This window comes from Macaca mulatta, chromosome 7 (assembly GCF_049350105.2).
Source record: "Macaca mulatta isolate MMU2019108-1 chromosome 7, T2T-MMU8v2.0, whole genome shotgun sequence".
Taxonomy (NCBI): domain Eukaryota; kingdom Metazoa; phylum Chordata; class Mammalia; order Primates; family Cercopithecidae; genus Macaca; species Macaca mulatta.
In genome coordinates, this window is record NC_133412.1 from 9,149,938 (window position 1) to 9,162,203 (window position 12,266).

A 12,266-nucleotide genomic window follows, 5' to 3' on the forward strand; every position below is an offset into this window, starting at 1 on the left:
GAGGTCCAGTGTGCAGTGGGAGAAAACTCCTTGATGGATACTCACAATGGACCACTGGCTGAGGACAGGCATCATTCAAGTTAGGATAATGTATTAGTCTGTTTTTGTGCTGCTGATAAAGACATACTCGAGACTGGGTAATTTATAAAGAAAAGGAGGTTTAATGGACCTTTTTTTCAAACCTCTTAAAAAAGAGGTTTCATTTCACGTGACTGGGGAGGCCCCACCATCATGGTAGAAGGCAAAAGACACGTCTTACATGGCAGCAGACAAGAGAGAATGAGAACCAAGTGAAAGGAGTTTCCCTTTATGAAGCCATCAGATCTTGTGAGACTTATTCACCAGCATGAGAATAGTACGGGGGAAACCTTCCCCATGATTCAGTTATCTCCCATGGGGTCCCTCCCACAACACATGGGAATTATGGGAGCTACAAGTCAAGATGAGATTTGGGTGGGCACACAGCCAAACCATATCACATGATATCTGTGACATATGAGGATACATCTTTATAACTTCCAAACAAATCCTGGCTTTCTAACCTACAGACTTTAGCTATCTGGGCAAACCGTAGGCCTTCCCCCTTTCTCAGGTCCCAGGTAACATCGAAACATCTCTTTGCCTTAGAGAGGGAGGCAGACTACCAACCTGTAGTCTCACATTCTTGAGCTGTAGTCTACCTGAACTTGAGCAGCATTTCATGCTTACATTCAAATATCCGTAGATCTCAGAGACAGGTGGAGTGGGTTGGCACAGCTTCACCAGGTGAAGTCTGTTCCTTTTGTTGGGACTCCTTAGTCTACAGATGTCACCTGGAAAGCTTTGGGGTGGCTTTTGCCTGCAAGTGATATAAACCAATTCACACAAGCTTCAGTAATGAAGGAAGTTATTACGTCAAATGGCAAGTCCAGAGCGGGGCTGCCGCAGGGTTAGCTGGTTCAGCAGCCTTGCAAAGTCAAGGACCTAGAATCTTTCCGGCTTTCCCCTCTGCCAGTTTCAATGTGTTGATTTGGTGGCTTAGCTCTACTCAGTCATGAGACAGTTGCCCCTGCTTGAGGCAGTACATGCAGATGCCTGGTATGGGGGTCCAGTAGAACAGGAAAGTTTTCCTTCTTTTTTTCCTATAACTTCTTTTTAAGAGCAAGTAAACATTTCTCAGATGCCCCCCAAAATATCCCTTGCACCTCATTGGCCAGAGCTGGGTCACATTGTCCACTTGTAAACCCGTTGCTTATTATTATTTAACCTCCATTTTAATAGGCTGCATTATTTATTTATACATTTAGAAAATATCATCCTTGAGTAAGACTAATCAAGTAAAACTGTAAATGGATAATAAATTACAATGAGTTCAGCAGAATTTCTATAAATTACATCTAATAATCACACCTCAGTACAAAGGATTAAGCATAACAGGTGTATTCACATTGCTGTGTGAAATTTCCCAATGAACAGCTTTTAAATATCCAGAATAACCATGTTGAATTAGGTAATTTGCTTAGAGGTAAATACGAAAGGAAAATAAATGCATGAGAGTACGAACCTCTTGGATAATGATAAACAATTGAACAGCTCAAGAAAATTTCACGGGTACATTTTTAATGACTGGTTGAATCCTAGGAAGCAGTTAATTCATTAATATTTGGTTTCCCAACCACCTGTCTCAAACATGTGGGATTAATAAAGTCTTTTAAAAAAAGGCTGGGCGCAGTGGCTCACACCTGTAATCTCAGCATTTTGGGAGGCCGAGGCGGGCAGATCATGAGGTCAGAAGATTGAGACCATCCTGGCTAACATGGTGAAGCACCATCTCTACTAAAAAATACAAAAAATTAGCCAGGCATGGTGGTGGGTGCCACTTGGGAGGCTGAGGCAGGAGAATGGCATGAACCCAGGAGGCGGAGCTTGCAGCGAACCAAGATTGCACCAATGCACTCTAGCCTGGGAGACAGAGTGAGACTGTGTCTCAAAAAAAAAAAAAGTACTGCTTCTCAGAAAGGGTGCCCAGGTTTATCCATGCAGATGAGGGGATGGTGTTGCCAACCTCAAGGGGCAGCAAACCATCAGAAAACCTTTCATGCATTTTGGGTTGTCCTTCCTATGGGGGTTCCCTGGCTGCTGGAGTCAAAGCTGCAGCCAGGCCAGCTGAGACATCACCAGGCAGCAGGATCCTTCTGCTGTCTTCCTTCCCGATGAATGTGATTCTCACTTGCCTGGGGGTCGTTGGCTGGTTTGTCTTTTATAATGCACGTGCTGACATGTGTCTGCCAGGGAACGTCTTTGTATTTATAAGGTTGCTATTTTTTCCTGAGGTTACAGAGTCCATTCTGTCTTCCCCATATCCTGCCTCTTCCTTCCCCAGGCCGCCTTTGTACCTCCTTCTGTCCAGCTGAGATTAAGCTTGTTTATTTCCTGGAATGCCATTCTTCCTTATTTTCTCTGTTCGAGGCTTTTGACAGCTCCACATAGCAGTCAAAGCATATCATGCAAACTCAAGGAAAGCAGCTGGGGAGAAAATGGAAGTTTCCTTTCACATTAGGTTTCTGGGGGCCCTCCTCTCAGGGGGCCAGGGACTTCGTAACAAATGAGTTGGTCAGCCTCTCCTAGTGGAGTTGTCACTCTGCTGAGCATGATTTACAAGTTTTCAGAGAATTCGAGTAGAGATAGGTTTTTTAATGATCTAATAGAACTGAACATGGTAGATTGAAATATTTGTTTTTAATCATGGGTACTTCAGGATCACATATATACATAACTCGGGGTTTTTACTGTGAAATGCAGATACATCAAAACAGAAATGTGAGACTTCTAGCTCAGCACAGGCTTTACTCATTTTAACAGTTTTTCATACTAAGGAAAGCAATTATCACATTTCTGCAATATCTTTTTTTTTTTTTCCAGGCGAGCAAAAGAAAGTCTAGATAAGAAATTGGGTTGCCCATGTACAAAGGACACACCACCTGACTTCCTTGCTCCCTCCAGGTAGAAAGATACAACATCATTTCTCATGTTGATATAAAGTTTGTAAAAATAGTTTTTTGGAGGAGTAATAAATTCACGTGTCCACATTAACTAGCATCCCATGTATATGGATCGGTAGACTTAATTTTAAGATGTCAGTGCTACCCAAATTGATCTACAGACTCAAAACAAGCCCTATGAAAATCCCAACTGAGGCCAGGCACGGTGGCTCATGCCTGTAATCCCAGCACTTCAGGAGGCCGAAGTGGGCGGATCATGAGGTCAAGAGATCGAGACCATCCTGGCCAACATGGTGAAACCCCGTCTCTACTAAAAACACAAAAATTAGCTGAGCGTGGTGGCACGCGCCTGTAGTCCCAGCTGTTCAGGAGGCTGAGGCAGGAGAATCGCTTGAACTTGGGAGGTGGAGGTTGCAGTGAGGCGAGATCGTCCCACTACACTCCAGCCTGGTGACACAGCGAGGCTCCATCTCAAAAAAAAAAAAAAAAAAAAAAAAATTCCAACTAAATTTTTAGCAGGAATTGACAAGGTGATTCTAAAATTCCTATGGAGATGGAAGGGACCCAGAATAGCCATAATAATCCTGAAAAATAACAGAATTGGACGACTTACACCTTCTAATTTCAAAACTTACTAACACTGTGTAGTAACCAGGCAGTGTAGCAGTGGCACACATCGACATATGTGATGGGCTGCGGTGTCTCCCCCAGAATTCGCAAGACTCAACCTGAGACTTACAAACTGTGTGTGGAAGTAAGTTCTTGAAGTGGATTAAGTTAAAATGAGGCCTTTACAGTGGGGCCCTGATCCAATAGGACGGGTGTCCTTATAGTTAACAAAAGGAGGAAGAGACACCAGGGATGTGCATGCACAGAGAAGGGTCAGCTGAGAACACCATGAGTGTGTGGTCATCCGCAGGCCGAGGAGAGAAGCCTCAGGAGGAACCAACCATGCCGACTCCTCGGTCTCGGACTTGGAGCCTCCAGAACTGTGAGGAACCACTTGGTTGTTTAAGCCCCCAGGCTGTGGCGTTCCGCTTCGGCAGCCCCGGGAAACCAGTGCACACGTAGAGCAGTGGATTAGAATTGAGAAATAAATTCATACATCTGTGGTCAACCAATTTGCAGAAAAGAGGCCAGGGATATCCAGTGGGATAAACGGAATAGGGTTGGGGCTTCTCCCTTTCCTCTGTGGGTCATGCTGTTGGGAGTCACTGGAAAAGTATGAGGCTGGCAAGTAGCAGGAGGCCCAGCAGGTGTTGCTTTTCTGGCCACGGTGCATCAGAGGGCGCACTGTCTACATGCCTGTTGAAGTACTACGAAGGGCCTCGTGCAGCCCGGGCCTCACAGGAGGCAAACTGCTGGCTCTCCCAACCTTGAGGCCTGGCAGCACTTGGCCTGCCTGTGAGGCTCTCCTGAAGAACGACAGCCTGGAACAGGGTCTCGGAGGATTATTCTCAGAAAGGGGACAGCTGTGGACTCTCTCAGAAGGGAGACACAGGCTTCTGCCAGCACAGACCCCACAGGTACCACACAGTCCTTGCTTTTCCCAGGCCTTGGGAAGGGGCAAGCCCTCTTCTCCGCATGAAGTTGCTAAGCTCTCACTTGTGTCTCGGGGAGGGAGGATCCCTGTGCTAGATCTCTCTTCTGCAGATCTTGGAGAACCCAGAGCCCTGAAAGCATGCTTGCTGTGGTTATTAGTCTAAGGGAGGGAGCTGCGGTGGCGGGGGTGGGATCAGAGAGGCGGGGCCTGTGGCAACCCATCTCCCCAGGACTCCTACAGTCATCTCTTTCTCTCTTTATGGTTGTTATCTCCCTCAAGACCACCAGGTATGCATACATGGGGTCTTTCTTGTCTGCCTTGAATATGTTTATTTTTTCTCTAATGTTATTTTTTTTCCATTTCAATGTGTTCGGTTTTCTCATAACTCATCTGCATTGCCCCTGTCTGGATATTGGCTTTGTCAGCTCTGCTTGTGGACATAGCTCTTTCCTGTGCATATATCTCTACTTTAGGCTAAAGCGTAGTCTGGAAGAATGAGGTTTCTGGCATCTTGCGTGGTATAGCAAGTGGTCAAGTGCTTTGGGTTAAATATGGAGAACACAGACACTTTAGAGTAGCAGATGCTTTAAGGCAGGGGTCCCCAAACCCCGGGCTGTGGACCAGCACCAGTCCGTGGCCTGTTAGGAACCTGGCCATACAGCAGGAGGTGAGTGGCAGGCGAGTGAGCATTACTGCCCGAGCTCCACCTCCTGTTAGATAAGTGGCAGCATTAGATTTTCATAGGGCCATGAGCCCTACTGTGAGCTGCACAGGCAGGGATCCTGAAACCATCCCCCCACCTCCGCACCTTCCGTGGAAAAACTGTCTTCCACAAAACGGGTCCCTAATACCAAAAAGGTTGGGGACTGCTGCTTTGATTTATATTCCAAGTTGTGTAAAACTCCTTTCTGTAAAGATAAATCACCAGATTAGCTCATTTGTACTTTTTTTTTTTCTTTGAGACGGAGTATCTCTCTGTCTCGCCCAGGCTGGAGTGCAGTGACACAATCTCGGCTCACTGCAAGCTCCACCTCTCGGGTTCAAGCGACTCCTGCCTCAGCCTCCCGAGTCGCTGGGACTACAGGCACCCGCCACCAGGCCTGGCTAATTTTTGTAATTTTAGTAGAGATGGGGTTCTGTCATGTTGGCCAGGCTCGTCTGAAACTCCTGACCTCAAGTGATCCGCCCGCCCCGGCCTCCCAAAGTACCAGGATTACAGGCGTGAGCCACTGTGCCTGGCCCATATATACTTTCCATATGGAAAAGCACAGCTCTTCATAATTTGTCTCTCCCTTACCCCTGTTGCCACCAATTCAAACGATGAGCTCATTCCCCAACCACAGAACACTGGGAAGAAACATAACAAAAATGTCACATTGTTTTCAATTCACCTCTCATTATATTCAAAACTCCTCATTATTAACCTTCCCTAGCTCCAAAGTCTCATTTCTTACTACCCTCTTTTCCCCTGAATAATAGGATTGGCTACTGATTCAGCCAGACCTTGTTCACTTTCAAGTGACAGGAACCAACTCAAAGCAGATGAAGCAAAAGGAGATGCTCTAGTAATTCATTATCTCCAGGAGTCTGATCTTGAACTCAGCATCCAGGGATTCAAATGGCAGCATGAAGATTGTTTCCCCATGTCCTAGATCTCTTTTGAGTTGGCTTCGCCCTGAGGCAGGTTTTTCAGAAGCAAGGGCCCAGGTGGCTAGGCTTACATCACCCCTCAGCTTGTTAGCTCAGAGGAGCGAGAATATCTATCTGAATATCCTGGAAGGATGCTGACTGAACTTCTGAACCAGTCACTGTGTCTGGCCTGAATCCTGTGCACTCAGGAAAGGAAGGCAGAGCCCTATACTAAGGTCTCTTAAAGGTGGGAAGAGGCTGTTCCTATAGGGAAAGGATACAGAACAGAGGGGTTAGAAACCAAGCAAACAAGAGAATCTTAGTGACCACTATCAAGACCGTGGATGTTTGTAATTTTATAACTTAGTAGGCCCTAATGATTTTCCTAAGTAAAGGGCCCTGGATATCTGGAAGACACATTTCTTGAAAAGAGAGTCTAAGACCAGGCTTCTGGGCAAATGGCTGCAATGCTTGGAAAGCACTATCTTATGAAGGCCCGCCTCTCCACTCGCTTCCACCAGCCAAGGAAAACTCCGTTGCTGCTTCATCAAAATACTCATTTACGAGGGACAAAGTGTTATTAGGTAGTCTACCATGTGATCTAAGCAGGCGGGATCTTTGCTAAGAATGAATATATATAACTGTTGTAAATGTGTGGACACAAGGGACTTTATTGCAACCATTAAGATGTCTGGATCGCTTTTCCTGCTGTCTACCCACCAGAATAGTATTTGCCTCCCAGCTCCCTTGCTCACATGCTGCACATTGGCCCACTTTCTTCCACTGGAAAAGGCAGAGAACAGCTCATATGTGGTGGCTGCATGCTTTGATCATTGCCTTTCTTCTTAAAAAGTCCTCACCTGCTTTTAGCACTGTGTTGCTGTCAGAAAAATTAAAGCGTTTTTCTGATTCACAAGAAATACCATGAATGAAGAGGAGAATCTAGTAGATAATAAAGATGATTAGAGTTTCTTGGCAGGCATTTGCTATCGAAAAGACAAAACATTTAATTACTGTAAACATCTAAAGAGCAATTTGTAGTAGGCATTTCCTTGTCCTTTGCACTTGAAATCTTAGCTAGCTTAGCTTTTGCCTCGAAGAATTTTGATTTTTTCTTTTGGGTCTAGTAATAAAAGCATGAAGGTCATTAACATAAAGTGTTTGAAAATGTTTTTCTTTTTTAACCACTTGTCTTTGTGACTTCACTGCCTGAAGAGAAAGTCACAAATGCCATATTCAAATCACACTGAATTTATTGAACATGTGAATGTGCATAGCTGCTATGGCATAGTGTCACTTTGAAGTGACACTTCATTGAAAATATATTTTTCATTCATCTCCCAAGCAAGAAAATCAGGGTTGATTTTGATTTTTAAAAGCAAATTAACTTTAATAGCACCTTGATAGATGTATTTCTTTTCAGCCCTTTTGATTTTTGTGTACATGTGTTTTGCTGCAGTGAACATCTTTCTCATCGTTCTACTGAAAGATGGCAGAATATGCCCAAAATATGCCACTTTGGCATAAGGATTACTTTGAGCTAAAGGCACTTGAAAAATAGCAGATGCAAGAAGGCCATTTGAATTCCCTCTTTTCTTCCTGAAAACAGGAGATAAAAACTCTCATGTGAAAAATAGCTTTACTGTACCAAGAGGAAAGAAACATTACTCAATGCGGAGTCAAAGCCAAGTGAATTCTGTACAAACAACTTTGTTAAAATAATTATCTCCCTTTATCCTCCCCACATAATTTACTTTTCCCACAGTTACCTCTCTTTGTTCAACCAAATGTAAAAGCATTTAGGTTTTGCCACTTCTTTGGGTCTTCATTTCCCTAACGAGCGCTCCACCCCCCACCCTCGAAGGGTCCCAGCTGGACCTGAGACTTAAATGGACGTAGAATAGATTAACAGGAGAAAAGCATTCAAATTTCATTTAAGTTTTACAGGACATGTCCCTTCAAGGGTAGAGGGAAGGTTTTGTCTCCCCTGCAGTATATACAACTTTGTGTAGTCCTCAACTATTTTCCTTAACAGAAATCCCTGGAAAGAAGGAGACTGTTATCCAACTACCCTGCCAGGCCCTGTGTTAGGTACTGGGTAAATCTATCTCTCTTAATCTTGATGCCAGGATTAGGCCTCATTTTGTTGACTTGGAGACTGAAGCGTGGAGGTGTGTCAGTAGCTCTGCCAGTATCATACAGGTTTCTAATGTTAGTTCATGTGATCCAAAAGCCCTTACTTTTTCAAGGGCTTTTTTGTTTGCTGTGAATCAGTATACAGTTAAAAGCTCAGTCTCTGGAGGCAGATTGGCTGTGTTCAGATCCCAGACCTACCACTTACTTGCTGTAGACCCTCAAAACTTAACAATTTTCTCCTGTGCCCGTTTGTGAGAAGAGAAACATAATAAATGCACATGCCTCATAGGTTTGTTGTGGGGATTAAATGAAGTCATACCTGTAAACTACCTGGAATAAGGTCTGACCCACCGTTCACTTTGTCTAGTAGTCCCCCCTTATCTGTGGAGGATGTGTTGCAAGACCCTCAGTGGATGCCTGAAATCGTGGACACACAATTAGGTACATTGTGTACCCTAAGTACACAATGTTTTCCCCTATACATAGATACATACTGTATTAGGCAGGGTTCTCTAGAGGGACAGAATTAATAGGATAGATAGATATATATAAAGGGGAGTTTATTAAGGAGTATTGACTCACATGATCACAGGGTGAAGCCCCAACAATAGGCTGTCTGCAAGCTGAGGAGCAAGGAAGCCAGTCCGAGTCCCAAAACCTCAAAAATAGGGAGTCCAACAGTGCAGCCTTCAGTCTGTGGCTGAAGACCCTTGAGCCCCTGGCAAACCACTAGTGTAAGTCCAAGAATCCAAAAGCCAAAGAACTTGGAGTCTGATGTTCAAGGGCCGGAGGCATCCAGCATGGGAGAAAGATGAAGACCAGAAGACTCAGCAGGTCAAGTCCTTCCACGTTCTTCTGCCTGCTTTATTCTAGCCGCGCTGGCAGCTGATTAGATGGTGCCCACCCAGATTGAGGGTGGGTCTGCCTCTCCCAGTCCACTGACTCAAATGTTAATCTCCTTTGACAACACCCTCACAGACACACCCAGGAATAATACTTTGCTTCCTTCAATCCAATCAAGTTGACACTCAACATTAATCGTTACATGAACCTATGATAAAATTTAATTTAGGCCAGGAGCGGTGGCTCACGCCTGTAATCCTAGCACTTTGGGAGGCTGAGGGATGGATCACTTGAGGTCAGGAGTTCGAGACCAGCCTGGCTAAAATGGTGAAACCCCATCTCTATTAAAAATACAAAAAAATTAGCTAGGCATGGTGGTACACACCTGTAATCCTAGCTACTCAGGAGGCTGAGATGGGAGGATCTCTTGAACGTGGGAAGCGGAGGTTGCACTGAGCCAAGATCGTGACACTGCACTCCAGTGCAGTGGCATAAGAGTGCGACTCCATCTCAAAAAAAAAAAAAAAAAAGGTTTCATTTATAAATTAGTCACAGTAGAGATTAACAATAATTAATGAGAAACAAAAATGAAACCTTAAGCCCTCCAGCTGACTGAACAGACCCCTTCTTGACCAAGGGGACCCCAGAATAACCTTGGAAACCCTCTCCCGCTCTAAATGCCATTCGGCTTTCTTCCCTAAGCGCTAAACAGAAATCAGCCCTTCAAGACTCCACCGCTGGTATCAACCAGCCACCTGATGCTGCCCCTCCCTTTTGGAGTTTTGGCACAACTGCCCAGCAGTTCTTCCTGGTAAAAGACTACCAACCATGGAGTAGTTAGGGCCAGTCTATGGAAGACATGCAGTCAGGGTTTTCATGTCCTCTGCTTCACCTTCTGATATCAGAGGGTCCGAAAACTCCTACCCTGGATCATGCTAACACTGCCAGTTTTGGAATATGGGTCCCATGGAGAGGCATGAAGTGCAGTTGCGCATGTGCACGTTTCTCCTTGCGTAAATATTCATGACTCCTCCTATAGCTTATTAAATATGTATACTTGGCCACCCCACTCTGCATAGATTCGTGCTCCCTTTGCCCCTCCGTTGAAGTGTCTGTTTCTGGCTTCTAGCATGAGGTTTTGCTTCCCAGGCTGTTGGAATGGCCACCCTGCAGACTGCAACCCTCTATGAGAAATAAAGCTCTTTCCAAATTTATGAACCTCATCATCCTTCAGTTGACACTAACAATAAAGTAGAAAAAATATAATATAGTGTAATAAGTTATATTGTGATTTCTCTCTGAAAATATCTTAATATTTTCAGACTGTTGACTGCAGGTAACTGAAACCAAAGAAAGTGAAACTGCAGACATGGAGATGGAGCAGCAACTACTATATAATCATTGACTGTTGTCGTTTATATTATTGTTACTAATGTTAGTATTGTTTTCACCAGTTTCTCCCCAAACATCCATAGCTTCCAGTATTAATCCAAGGTGGAATGTGGGTCTTCTTCTCCATGCAGAAGAATGTGGGACTTCTCCATGCAGGGCCTAAACTTCATTCTAATACTAACGCTAATACTAATACTAATACTAATTCTAATTCTAATACTCTTATTTTATGTGTGCATTTTCTCACCTGCATTCCTCTGGACATGGCGTAGACAGATGTTTTCAGACTTACAAACTGGCATCTCTTCTCCTCTATTTTGAGTAATGACAGTCTGCTGTCTAGGTAAGAGTGCTGCTAGAGGACACTGCTGATTTTCACAGTCATGGGGGTAGCCTGATTGGTGGACTGCTTGGTGACGTAAGTGAATACCTTAGCAAGAAACAGCATTGAAAAACCAGCCCAATTGTTGACAATAGCTTTTATTTAATTTTCCACTTTCCCCTTATATCTTGGTCACCGAACTTTTTTGACTCAAGGTAGACCATCCGCATCCTGTGGTAGGGACCTTTTGCAGAATTCTAGATGGCAGGAAGCTTTTATGAACCTAAGTCCAAATTTTAATTTGCAAGGAAACTGAAGCAGATGAATTTTCTCATTGTAAAAAAATGAATACCTTGATAATATATTTGTTTTTCGTAGTAGGCCTTTGTCATTAAGCTTGATGCCTGAGGATATAGTTGTATCTTGTGTGGAACAGTAAGTTATTACTCACTGCGTATCAGATTTTAGCATACTTGCATTAGTTCATGGAATATGATTTTACATTTACTATAGCAGTTCCAGTGCCATTATCAGATTGCATTTTCCTACTGAATTACAAACAAATGTGTTATGCTACTAACATTTAACAAAATTTTAATAAGGTTGTGTTTGATGCTATTATTCAGATAATGTGTTCTAAATTGCTTTCCTTTGAATATATTTGCATTAAAGAGGAACTCGATTTGGTTCTTTGAAGAGTTTATCCACTTTCTGGGTAGCTTTAAAAAGACACAGGGAAATTCAGTTTCTTCTTTGCAAGTCAATAAATAGAGAAGAAACAAATTTGCTAAGATCTATAGAAGTAATGGCAGCAGATTGCTGATGGTTTGAGTTAATGAAATGACTCATTTTGGCTACTTGAGTTGCACAATTAAAATATACATAGACTGCACACATCATAGATGAGGGATAAATACCCTTGTGTTCTCTTTTCTTTCTCAAAGCTAATATATTATGAATTAAGAAATTTAAGAGATCCACATTATTGCAATTCTTGATCAGTGATGCCCAAAATTAAGTGGTAATCTCTTGAGAGTGCACGTTTGCAGCATTCCTCTTACGCATTTCTGCTAAAATTGTGGCTGTGAGCCGAAGACAGTTGTTTTCCAAAGGATAAACTCATTTGACCAAGCTAAAACATTTACTTAATATTGACAAGTTTTGTGGGGTTTTCTCATAGTTGTCTAGCTAAAGGAGTTTAATGCAGAGAATACACATACGGAAATAGTGAAACCGAAGTCCTGCTTGCGCGGAAAGCCTGCAGCAGACTTTTGTTTTTAACAAACTCCACGGGGCATTAGAGAAAGTAACTGGGGGCAGTGGGTTGGAGGGTATAAAATTGAGCGGAGGGACGAAAACTAAGAGCCCTCTGGGTTTTTTATATCCTTCTACATGTTGTGTAGAAATAAATGCTTTTACT

At 43.5% G+C, this 12,266-nt stretch overlaps 1 protein-coding gene across 10 annotated transcripts in view; it reads left to right on the forward strand.

The window, feature by feature from the left end:
- The window catches only part of ENTREP2 (endosomal transmembrane epsin interactor 2), a 443,707-nt gene that overhangs the window by 295,164 nt on the left and 136,277 nt on the right, over positions 1-12,266 (forward strand). The gene's annotated exons all lie outside the window — the stretch shown is intronic.